Consider the following 12,738-nt stretch of genomic DNA (forward strand, 5'->3'; position numbering starts at 1 on the left):
GAGGCAAGGGCTGAGCATATGGATGGGAAGCTGGAGCCATGGCTTCCCAGTGGGCAATTCCTAGGCGGTGACCGTGGTTGAATGGTTTGAGAAAAACCAGGAGGGCAGTGTATGGCAGCGCCTGCAGGTCACAGCAGGACTGTTCTACCACAGACTGTAAAGACCATGCATGATTCTCCCCCCTCCCCATCCCCCTCCCATCCCCCTCCCCCTCCCCCTCCCTCCCAGCAGTTCCATTCTTCCCTTCCTGTTTTGGAAATGAGATAAAATATAGGTTCTGCAAATCTCAGTTGGCCTTCTCCTTATTTAGTAATTGGTAGTAATTTCCCCCCTGTTTTCTTGGAGTAGGGAGAGCTTGATATCAAGCCGGTTTCAAAACGACATGCGTAAAGTTGCGAGAGTTTTGAAAAATGTCCACTGTGTGTGAAAATGAGTACTTATTATTATTGTTTTAAAAAGTAAATTTGCAAATACCAGTCACTCTGGATGAAAATGTTCCGTTCAGCGGGCTTTCAGCACTGCAATGACAGAAGTGAGAGGGAAAGGATTAGACGTTTGTTTGCTTGTGCTTCAACTTCACATCTTGAATGGGAAAGAAGACCAGACAAGAAACAAAGCATGCTAATAAGGGTAATAGTTCAACCCGTCGGCCTTTGTGGTCGTCTTGTCACGTGGCAGCTAGGGGTGCCAGAAGCAACCTATCAACCAGTGGAGAGGGTCTGTTCAGGTGTGGGATTGGGGGCACTTGCTGGTGACATAGTGACATCACCAGCAATGCATAGAGTTTTGCCCAATAGTAGCACATCCCTGGCATCTTGGGGCGATTCACTGAGATCACTTCCAGGCACATGAAGAATGATGTCAGCATCGGAGACTCTGTATCCCCAATTTGCCATTCCAAAGGCTCTACGGGACAACGTTGATTTTAGACTAGGGTTGCCAGCTCTGGATTGGGAAATACCTGGAGACTTTGGGGGTGGAGCAAGGAGTGGGCGGGATTTAAGGTGGGGAGAGACCTCAGTGGAGGATAATTCTATGGAGTCTACCCTCCAAAGCAGCCATTGTCTCCAGTGAAACTGATCTCTTTAGCTGGAGCTGAGCTGTAGTTCTACGGGATCCCCAGGTCCCACCTAGGGATTGGCATCCCTATTTCAGACACAAATTATAGTAGGCCTTGGTGGCCACAGCACAGGGGAAGAGGAGGAGGGTAGCAGCAACCTAGCGTGTGTGTGTGAAGACACTGTCAGAAGGAAATGGCTGTTGCATATTGTGCATTTCAGAAGATGCCTCAGGACAGCATTATGGGTCAGCTGAGACAGACTGCTTTCCATTTTACACAGAGGGCTATAATTCTCTGCATTACTCAGGAGAACGCTTGTCTTCAATAAACCTAGGCAGAGGTAAATCTTAGTTGTCTTTTATGCATTCTATGCAGATTTTATGCAGATTTTATGCAGATGATACCACTCTAATGGCAGAAAGTGAAGAGGAACTAAAGAGCCTGTTGATGCGGGTGAAGGAGGAGAGTGCAAAAGTTGGCTTGAAACTCAACATCAAGAAAACAAAGATCATGGCATCCGGCCCTCTCAATTCCTGGCAAATAGAAGGGGAAGAAATGGAGATAGTGACAGATTTTATTTTCCTGGGCTCCAAGATCACTGCAGATGGGGACTGCAGCAAAGAAATTAAAAGACGCTTGCTCCTGGGGAGGAAAGCTATGGCAAATCTAGACAGCATCCTAAAAAGCAGAGACATCACCCTGCCAACAAAAGTGCGTTTAGCCAAGGCTATGGTCTTCCCAGTCGCAATGTATGGCTGCGAAAGTTGGACCATAAGGAAGGCCGAGCGTCAAAGAATTGAGGCTTTTGAACTCTGGTGCTGGAGAAGACTCTTGCGAGTCCCTTGGACTGCAAGGCGAACAAACCAGTCAGTCCTAGAGGAGATCAGCCCTGACTGCTCTTTAGAAGGCCAGATCCTGAAGATGAAACTCAAATATTTTGGCCACCTCATGAGAAGGAAGGACTCCCTGGAGAAGAGCCTAATGCTGGGAGCGATCGAGGGCAAAAGAAGAAGGGGACGACAGAGAATGAGGTGGCTGGATGGAGTCACTGAAGCAGTAGGTGCAAACTTAAATGGACTCCGGGGAATGGTAGAGGACAGGAAGGCCTGGAGGATCATTGTCCATGGGGTCGCGATGGGTCGGACACGACTTCGCACATAACAACAACAATGCATTCTAAGTTTCTCACAACATGATAGTTTTGATGGCTATAGACAGGAAGGACAACTTCTAAGGCAATTATATTTTCTGCCTCCTTTTGTAAAAAAAATTCTCGCTTGCTTTTAAGCTATCAGATTAGGATCTGAGAGATCCAGTTTCAAATTACTACTGTGCATGGAAGTTCCCTCGGTGACCTTTCCCATCCCATCCCTTCTCAGCACTGATGGTGTGTGGATAAAATGGACATTATAACCTACTTTGGGTCCCCATTGAAGGGAAAAAGCATATCGAAATGCATAAATAATTCTCTTTTCCTCTGGCTGTCTAGGATCATTAAGTCATTTGTAGTTATTAAAGAATGGGAGATGGTAGAAATTCCCACGGCATACACCAGGGCTAGTAAATTCTCACTTAATTTATGACTTATATCTCTAAATTATTTTTATTTGACTTTTACTGTGGTCTTTCAGTCCAATCTCGCTAAGTAACTCTGGACAAGTGTTGGTTCTTCATATGTAAAACAGACCCATTCCAACAGAAAAGGTTTTGAGAATGAAGGAAGAACAGAACAGACATTCCCTGCCATCTGTTTGTGGCGACCCCAGTGTTTACAAACTCTTCTTGCTGCCTCAGGTGTGTACATAGGTTTCCATTGAGATGCAAATTACATTATACATCTACTGACCTGGGGTCTGGTCTAAAGACTAACAGTGTCATTGTTGAATCAAGTTGTTTCAGGATGTTTTATAGTTGAAGTAAATTGCACTTTTTCTTTAACTATAGAACTAATCCTAAGTGTCACAGAGATGTTTAATGTTTCAGTCTTGCCCTCCATTCATTTTGGGGGCATGCACTTTCAATATGCTACTATAGTTACATCATTCTTGCATGATGTTACACATCTTTTGCATTAAAATGTGGGTTTTGCTTGCATTCTGGTTTTCAATTTCTGATTGGTTCTACTACCCTGATCCTACTGCACTGTTTACTGAATACCCCATCCTGTGGATTGCCTTGACTCACTCTGTATAATCTGCCTCGAGTCCAAGTGACACAATGACTGGGGAAGACACTGGCAAACCACCCCGTATTGAGTCTGCCAAGAAAACGCTAGAGGGCGTCACCCCAAGGGTCAGACATGACCCAGTGCTTGCACAGGGCATATGTACCTTTACCTTTATATAAATATAAGGCACCCACCAGGATGTTTCACCTTGTACCTTAAAACAAATACCATTTTGTAGCTGTCACACTGACAGACAGCGAATGAGACTGAAGGAACTTACTGTTGTTTTAAGCTACTGCTAAAGAGGGCATGGAGACTAGAATTGTTTTACTTTCTCTCAAATGAGAGTGCAGAATGCACGAATGCTCAAACCCATTTCATGAATCTACTGCTGTTAAGTGCATGAATAAAGGAAAAGAGAAATCATTCCTAAATTTAAAGATATTCAACAGGCAAGTCCTCAAAATATTCTCACTCCTAACATTTTTATTGCCCCAATGTTTCTGTGAACGACAGCTGAACCCAAATAACTGATTTGCTTTTCTAGCAAAGAATTATCGTACTGCATATTTTGGATGTTGTGATGGTGTTTTCTAATTTGCTACTATTTCACTTTCTCCTTATATCTGTCCTCTTAGGATCCCTGTTCCATTGTCTGAGGAAGTGGCCATGCCCACATAAGCTCATGCCAATCTCTGTTGGTCTTAAAGGTGCCACTGGACTCAGATGCTGGTGTCTCACTCCTGTTAGGCATATACTCCTTTATCAACATTGCTTTTATATCATATTTGTGAATGGACTCAACACAGACTTTTTACCCAAAGCGACAGATTTTCAAGGCTATATTTATTTCATTTATTTATTATATTCGCTTTTATTAACCGCCGCTCCCAGACCCAGCTGGCTCATGACAATTTACATTCTGTCATAAAACCCCCACAAAATACAATAGAAATACAATACAAATGCAAATAGCAGCAAGATCCCATTTACATCCTCCCCACCCCCGTACTCGGCAACAAGCCCCTACCACCACCCCAGCCACTACTCCAAGGGGGGAACTCCTGTCCAGATGTCCAGCACATGAGGCCTACATGGGGAGGGACTCGATCTTCCTGACCCGGCCTCAGCCAAATGCCTGGCGGAAGAGCTCCGTCTTGTAGGCTCTGCAGCACTGTGATAGCTCTGTCAGGGCCCTCAGCATTTCCAGGAGCTCATTCCACCAGGCTGAGGCCAGGAGGACTGAGAATTTTCTTTTGAGAATCCAGACAGTTATTAAAATATATAATGTTGTTTTAAGCCTCCTGAAATCCAAAACATTATATTCAGGTCCACTCACCGGTTGTTGTTGTTTTTAATTAACTGTCATGCCATTGTGAGTCCCCCTGGTCACGTGAATTATTAAGATCTAGTAAAGTGGGAAGGGGTGACAATGTGCAAGCCAGCAGTGATCCCTTGGAAAGTGTTACTATAGAGACATGGTTTCTGTGTGCTCTGCTTTTAGAATGCCCATGCCATCAGTGAGTCTGCTGGGAAATCCTTCAGCAACACAAGCAGGTGTTCTAAGGTGCATCCTTAATTACAATGAATACTGGGGAGGCCTGTTTGGCCTCTAGAATGCCCAGTACAAACTGAGAATACATCTCTGAATTCAGTAAACAGTCTGCCAGGGGTGCTTACTGAACACTACAAGTAGGAAACTGGGGCCCAACAGTCTTTTAAGAAAGGTCGTCAGTCATGATGAGAGTTCCCTGGACCACAGGTTGAAAATCACTGGCCAAGAAAACGTCTGGTCCCTATTTGTCCCCATTATTTCCCTCAACTTCGCTATTTCTTCCCTTCTCCAGAAACTATGCAAAGCACTCTTACTACTCTCCTCTCTCTGCCACCTCAGGTGCATGTTTTCCCAGGATATGTTCTGGGCAGGTGGTGATATTCACATCAGATCCTAGGAGAAGTCATTGATCAATGCTCCGCTTTGGGCTTTGTCATGACGAAAGTAGGTTCCACTTTGAAGAAGCCCAAACTTTCCCCCTGTGATATTCAGCTCAATATCTGAACAGCTATAATATGGAACATCAGTTTTATCATTACCCTGAAGTGGGAATAATAACAATTTATTGTCCTATAGGGCGATAAAGCACTTTATAAATGTGTCATTTTGCTGCTAGTGCAGCTATGAAGGACGGCAAAAATGGTTTAAAGCAATTCTATATAGTACTTGGGTAAATTGCCTCTTGAGAGGTAGCTCATGAGAGCTTATGCAACAGTCCATTTGTTAATCTTTAAGATGCCTCAAAATGTTGTGTTGCTTTTGCTGTAACAAGCTCATTCACCACTCTAGAATTTTTGCTAGTAAAATTTCTTATACAGTTTTCAGCAATAATGGTCGTCTTGGCCTCCAAGACTGTGTTTTCCGCCCGGCCTATGGTTGAGGCCTAGAAATCCACCAATGAATCTGGCCTCCCTGTGCATCTATGTTGAATGCATACCAAATGTACATTGAATACAGCCGATCTACCATCATATATTCTGTTCCAGCACTTTATTCCCTCCACCACTGCTGAGATGGGTAGTAGCCCCTATCCCTGATGGATGGTTAATGTTACAGGAAGTATTTTAATTCCATGTAATAATTTTTCAAAAATTTAATAACTTTAATTTATCTATTCTGAATTTGATGATGTTTTCGTTGTTATGTTATTTATCACATTCCTCTGCTGTAAACCAACCTGAGCCCTTGGGAAGAGCATTCTAAAAATAAATAAATAAATAAAATCTGCTTTCCCCTCCGTTCACTTTCCTCATAGCCACTGGAAAACAAACACCTATGGCTTTTTCCTTCTCCTTCTTTTATTAGAATTGTGCCAGTACACCCTGAGCATTGGAACATGGTGTACAAACAAAGTGAGAACACAGTCTACATTTCAACGAGCAATGCAGGCCTTCCGCAGGCTCCACATATAAGGCTCCTGCCACTGTCAATACACTCCTCCTTCATCATGGTAAAGCAGCAAGTGTTTCTACTAGCACCTGTTCTCCACCATAATAGAAATTCAGCTTGGGAGGGGGAAAAACAGGGCAGGAAAGGGAGAATGAGAAGATCAGATGCTTCCCCCAACCACATTTATTTTCCTTTTGTTTTGTTTTCCCCCAAATGACCTGGATTGGCTGTACAGAAGATTGAACTATGATCTGTCTGCAGTAAACTTCTTGTACTAATCAGCCTTTATTGGGTATGATCTTGTTTGGGTTGGAAGGGATAATCCACTTACTAGTCAAAATCTTTCATTTCTTTCTGGTGGTTGTCATGTAGATTTCTCAACAGCAACATTTGTACACCAAGATGTTGAGTAAAATAATGCAGAAAAGTAACTTGGTCTTTGCAAGCATTAGTTTCTTTATCTTCTTGACTCTTACAGAGACTGAAAATCAATACTGTCTCTTTGCTAGAGATTGAAAGTCACTGAAGATTCAATAGAAACAAGCTCTCAAGAGCAACTATATTGCTGCATGGTGCTTACTGCAATATCCTAGGATTCTGCATAAGGAACACTTCCTAATCCTGCATCTAAGTTCATACTGATTGGCTTGGTCTTGGAAATGATGCATTTCCTATGCAGAAAGGGAAACAAAAATATTAAGGAATTGTTCTGGATATTTGCTGCTGGACATATCAACCCCCATTAACTATGTAAAAATAGTCTAAAAATGTTTTAGTGGCCTTATAGTCTCATGCATTTATCAAGAATCAGTACATACACCCATCTTTCTCAACTTTTTTACCATTGAGAAACCCCTGAAACGTTCTTCAGGCACTGAGAAACCCCAGAAGTGGTGCAATTGTACCGAATATGGTTGGGAAGCATAGCTGTGTACATGACCACTTGGGGCCCCTCCCCTTCCCACCCCCACCAGGCCCTTCATTGGCCATTTTGGGACGGGTTCGTGGGTCAACATGGTCATATAAAAATAATTCTCCCATTCTGAAAGCCCTTCCCTGGCTGTTAAGAAACCCCAAGGTTTCATGAAGCCTGGTATGTGTAAATAGGTTCAAAGTATGAAAAGTTACATTTATGTGGACATCTGCTAAGATTAGGTCTGAATGTTTTAGTTTCCGTCTTTCTTAAATGTAGAAGGACCAAATTTGTCCACTTCGTCTGGAATGCAGTATAAATTTATGGCAGATCTTGCAATACACCTATTTTTTTACCATGTTACAATCTGGTGGCCAAAATTTAGGGTTGCCAGCCGCCAAGTGTGAAGGGGATGCAGAAATCCCAGATTTATAACTGATCACCAGACTACTGAGGTCCCTTCCATCCTCAAACCCTGTCTATCCTTGAATCTCCAGGAAATTTCCCAACTCGAAGGTGTAAGCACCAGATTCAAGGAAATCCTACTTTAGATGTTTGTTTTGGTAGAAAGTTTCTTGTGTACATTTGCACCTGTGAATATCTGCTTTTAATGTAACTCAAGTTCTGATATTTGGCTTCTTTAAGCTGTTGGGTTATGATGCTTCCTTTAATTAGCACAGGTATAATGCCTCTGCAGCCACCTAATGAGCCACATAGCACCCCCTGACCTATTTCTGGTCAAGAAAACATTGCAGAGAGGAGGTACGGTTGCCAGATTGGTGTAGGTTCATGTTCTGGAATTCCACACCACCTAGGTGTGCATAAACCTGACTATGGTCAAGACTGCTATGCACAGGAAGACCTCCTCTTATGGTTGCCAGCTTCCAAATGAGGCACTAAACCCACACCAAACCATGAGCTAGCACCTGTTGTATTACAGAACACAACAGGTTCTACTACTAGCATGTGTAAATACGTACATACAAATGTATGTATATATTTAAAGCACATTTTCTAAAAAACCCCACTACTTTCATTTCAAGCATGAAACATCTATGGAGACATATCCATAGGTAGATTTCATAGCGTGTACCTAGTTGCTCCATCAAAGAAGAAAATAAACATACTGAACTGGGTTTGTCATTTCTGCCTTCTATGTCTACACAGTTCATCACCTCAGCTCTTCATGCTGCTTTGCTCATCTCAAGTGACCAGATTGTCGCACTTTTGGAGGGACATATATATATATATATATATATATATATATATATATATATATATATATATATATATATATATATATATATTACAATACTATTTTTGCGTTCTATACATTCTATGAAAAATTTTGTTGCTCCATATAGACCAAATATTTAATAAGGACCCCCCCCCCCCAATGTTAAAATCTGGTCACCGTACTCTCAAGTTAAGAACTCTAGTTATTCCATGGAAGAAGACATGCACTGAGCAAATAGCCCCAGCCTGATTACATCATTACTACATTTTTCTCCTGCCCTTCTTCCTAAGAGCTCAGGGTAGCATACATAGTTTGCCCCTTCTCTGTTTTTTTTCTTCACAGTTATCCTGTGAGGTAGGTTGGAGGAAGTAAAGTCATCCAGTGAGATTCATGAGTGAAGTAATATATCATGGTAGCTCTCAGATGGGCTTGGTTTGGCTTCTCCAGTTAACAAAGTAATATGTTTGGGAAAATGTCTGTACTGAGAATTTCAAGAATTCTTCCAGTGTTCTAGCTCCCAAATCAATGCTCATGTAATCTAAGAGGCTGTATGTGCTGTCAAACAGGGTTGGCATAGGAACAAGCAACCAGTGTATCCTGTATGCATTTGATCCATGCCCCTTTCACTTGGGGCCAAAATAGGCTGCAGTGGCAATAACGTTTATCTTGGACTCAGAGACAGCAGGTCTGAAGGAGAGCTCCAAAAAGGAACCAATGCAGTCCATACATGTGCCCTCCACCTTTCCAGTCCTGAAAAGATTTTTGCAGGCATAAGTCCCATTGCATAAAAGGGGACTTACTTCTGGCTAGACATGCTTAGGACTACAGTGTTAAGAGAGCAAGAGCATGGATTACATTATATTTGGAGGGTTAACTGTATGCCTTTCATAATGTTTACAAAATTTCTTGTAAATAAAGAAACAGTACTATTTTCAACAGAATTACGCCCATGATACTCCCAGCGCCTCACCTGTTTAGATTGGAAGCAGCTGAGCTGTAGAAGGTTCCTGCTCTCACAATTCAGCTGTTTTGGATTGAAGCAGCCAAGCTTGCTCAGAAAGTACCTTTAAACAGCTGAGCTATACGCAGCATTTTGCACCACATGGCTCAGCTGCTTAAAGGGGCTTTCTTGGGTTCAGTGTCAAATCATTTAAACAACTACTTTCTGCTCCCCACAGAAAGCTGCTGAAAGCGGTGGCTTAAATGGCTCAAGAATTTTTATATACCTGCTTTCTGCTCCTTGCAAAAAGTAGCAGGGAGCAGAAAACATGGTTATGAACCCATACAAACTGGTTCAGTTCACAAATTAACCTCCTAGTTCATATCGGTTCGTGGTTTGGTTCATGGTTCAGCCATGACCCACAAACTGAATGGCAAAAATGTGGTTTGTGCCCCTCCCTACTTCCTATGGTGCACTCATGTATTGCACCGGAGTCTGCATTAAGAAGTCCTTTATTCCATCCTTCATCTGTTCCTCATATTTGAACAATACACAAGATCACCTCCCCTCGCCATGTGTTGATGTTTCATCTTGTTTATACCTCCTCTCATATTTTGTTTGGCAGGAAGTTTATTTAATATTGCAGCACTTAAGTTCCCTAGTGTTCACATTTGGAAGTTCAGTGGCAGTGAAGAAAGACACAAGGCTCTTGGATCTGTACCAGCAAATTCAACGATAGTGGCTAATAAAATAGCTTCTATCCACATTTTAATTACACATACAGCCTCTAATTGCATTGGTGGCAAAGTTCCCGAACAGTCATGCCTCGGGCCTATTCAGATGGCACTGACTGTCTTCTGCATAAATGGGGGGGGGGGATAGATAGGGACAGATTTGTGACATATGCTCTTGAAGACAAGTCAGCTTTCTTTCCAAGTTAAGCTTTAACGAAGGGTGCCCGTTTCATGCCCATCTCAAGAAACAAGTGAAATAATCTCAGAGGGTCTCAGAATTCCTGATCAAATAAAGACACTTTTTTACCCTTACCATTTAAAAATCCAAATGATGAACACTGCCGAAAGTTTGGCAGATCCTCTGGGCCATAAAGATTGGCTAGCTTCAATGTTACTAGGACTTTCCTAAATTATTTCTAATGTAAAGAGACTGGCAATAGAAGTGAACTATTATTATGGGACACCTTAAATGTAGAAGTAGAAGAGTTGGTTCTTATATGCCGCTTTTCTCTACACGAAGGAGGCTCAAAGCGACTTACAGAGTTGGTTCTTATATGCCGCTTTTCTCTACACGAAGGAGGCTCAAAGCGACTTCCCTTTCCTCTCCCCACAACAGAAACCCTGTGAGGCAGGTGAGGCTGAGAGAGCCCTGATATTACTGCTTGGTCAGAACAATTTTATCAGTACCGTGGCGAGCCCAAGGTCACCCAGATCCTGCATGTGGAGGAATGGGGAATTGAACCTGGCATGCCAGATTAGAAGTCCACACTCCTAACCACTACAGCAAACTGGCTTTCTCCAGTAATTTCAGTGTGCACATAGAATTGTGCTTTCCTATGTGTGTCCATGGTCTTTCCTATGTGTGTCCATGGTCAAGAGAATGCTTGTGGATTCAGTCACAAAATGGTCATTTCCTGTCTTTACACTGATCAATTTCCTTCAGAGAAGGCAATAGGAAGCCTGACTATGATTGTGGCTTTGTGTTAGCTCCCTTGTTTTGAATGTATATGTTATTGCTGAACAAAGGCAATATACCCAGTTCTACAATATAACTATTCCACCTTTAGTTCTTGGAGCAAAACATTCACAAGGACTGTCTAAACCAAGAAATCAAACAAACAAACAAAAACAACACCTTTGTTCCATGTATTAAATCCGCTGGTTCAGGAATATGGGCTATGTGAGTTCATTTCAACTCTTTGTTGACACGAACTAAAAGGTCCAACTGAACTAACCCCCCCCCCTCGAATATGCCCCAATATATACAAATCAGAGCAATAGAATGTTCCCACAGCTGCGTACTCTAGGACACTTTCGCTTTAAACTGATTGGATACCGCAATCGGGATCTGGCCGTGCACCAGCCAATAATTTGCCTTGAACCTCAAGCTCCGATCCTTGGCAACTCCACTGACACAACTCTATGAATAAAGCAGAATCCAACATTATAGTATAAACTCTCTTTAATTACTTGACCAATGAGTGTACCTAATTGCCTGGAACATTAAAAATTGATTGACATATGGGCATTCATTAATTCCCTGATATTGATGGATCAGATATGTGACTATGACCCCATACAGGTCTGCACCAGCACATAGTGACAAATCTATCTAGTGTGCAAAAATCTCAATTTTGTGCATGCTACCACTCACCTATGATGTGGTCTCAGTCTCCCAACTTGCATGATATTACTGGCCTACCTTAAAAAACATTTTAGATTACTGAGACCATGAAGAATTTGTGCTATAGCAGTCTGCTATATAAATCTCCATATCATTATGTTTACCAGACCTCAGTACCCATTTAGTCATCAGGTAAAGGCTAAAGAGCTTCTTAAATCCTGACCCTGTGTCTGAAACCTCTTCTTAAGTGACTTAATTTTGAGGGCATTAAGCAATTGGCTGTGATTTTATGTCTGCAAATCAAGCTGCCTTCCAGAAGAACATAGCTAATTATATTGAAAAACCAAATGTAGCCAACTTGAATAACTTGTGTTTACACTAGACCATGGAAGCCAGTTCATTGCTGATTATAGCTCCATTGATATTATAAAGTGATAGTCCTTCTTTAAGTACCAAGGCATTATAATGCCAATTGAAAGTCTTGGGGGAATTCTGTTACTTATAACGTTTTTTTTTTAATGTGAAGCCATCATCCCATACAGCAAGAAAACCTTAGGACAAGGGAAAGGACTCTTGAATAACAAATTAAAAGCAAAATGTTAATCTTGACACAGACTAGGGGAACTAGAAATCAACAACACATTTGTTCTGGAGCACAAAGCATCAAAGAATGTTACTGAGGTATTGATCAGCATCTTCTGGTCAGACTTATATCTGCCATAGAAGCTTGTTTGTTTCTTAACCTCCTTTATGTTCTCCTTTACAATGAATCTGTTTCAACCTTTGTGAAGCCAAAAGATAATATATAGCGTAGAGGCCAAAAATGGATCTTTTCGTCTAATGGTGTATGAGATTATTTAATTGCAGAGCAGAGCAGCCAAATGTGACTAGCAGCAGTTTCAAATAAAAATCAGCTGATTGTTTTTATTCCCCCTCCTTTCCCCTTTCCCCTCTGTACTTAGATTTAAATTCATTTAATACTGTATTCTATTGTGTCTTCATGCCTCCAGGTTTGACCCTTGACTCCCTTGTGTATATAAGTAGCTGTACTTAAACGAGTGGCACATTTAGGATCATGAGGACAACGACTCAGAGCCAAGTACTTTTAAGTGTTTCCAG

The 12,738-nt window shown here is 41.8% G+C and overlaps 1 long non-coding RNA gene across 1 annotated transcript; it reads right to left on the reverse strand.

Moving 5' to 3' along the window:
* Positions 1–473: 473 nt before the first annotated feature.
* LOC143820903 (uncharacterized) lies at positions 474–9,371 on the reverse strand. Its single transcript, XR_013225591.1, has 3 exons — positions 9,292–9,371; positions 6,752–6,842; positions 474–518 (listed from the first exon to the last, which is right to left on the reverse strand). It is a non-coding gene; the product is annotated as an uncharacterized LOC143820903 (long non-coding RNA).
* Positions 9,372–12,738: the final 3,367 nt, after the last annotated feature.

Source organism: Paroedura picta, chromosome 11 (assembly GCF_049243985.1).
Source record: "Paroedura picta isolate Pp20150507F chromosome 11, Ppicta_v3.0, whole genome shotgun sequence".
In the NCBI taxonomy this organism is placed as follows: domain Eukaryota; kingdom Metazoa; phylum Chordata; class Lepidosauria; order Squamata; family Gekkonidae; genus Paroedura; species Paroedura picta.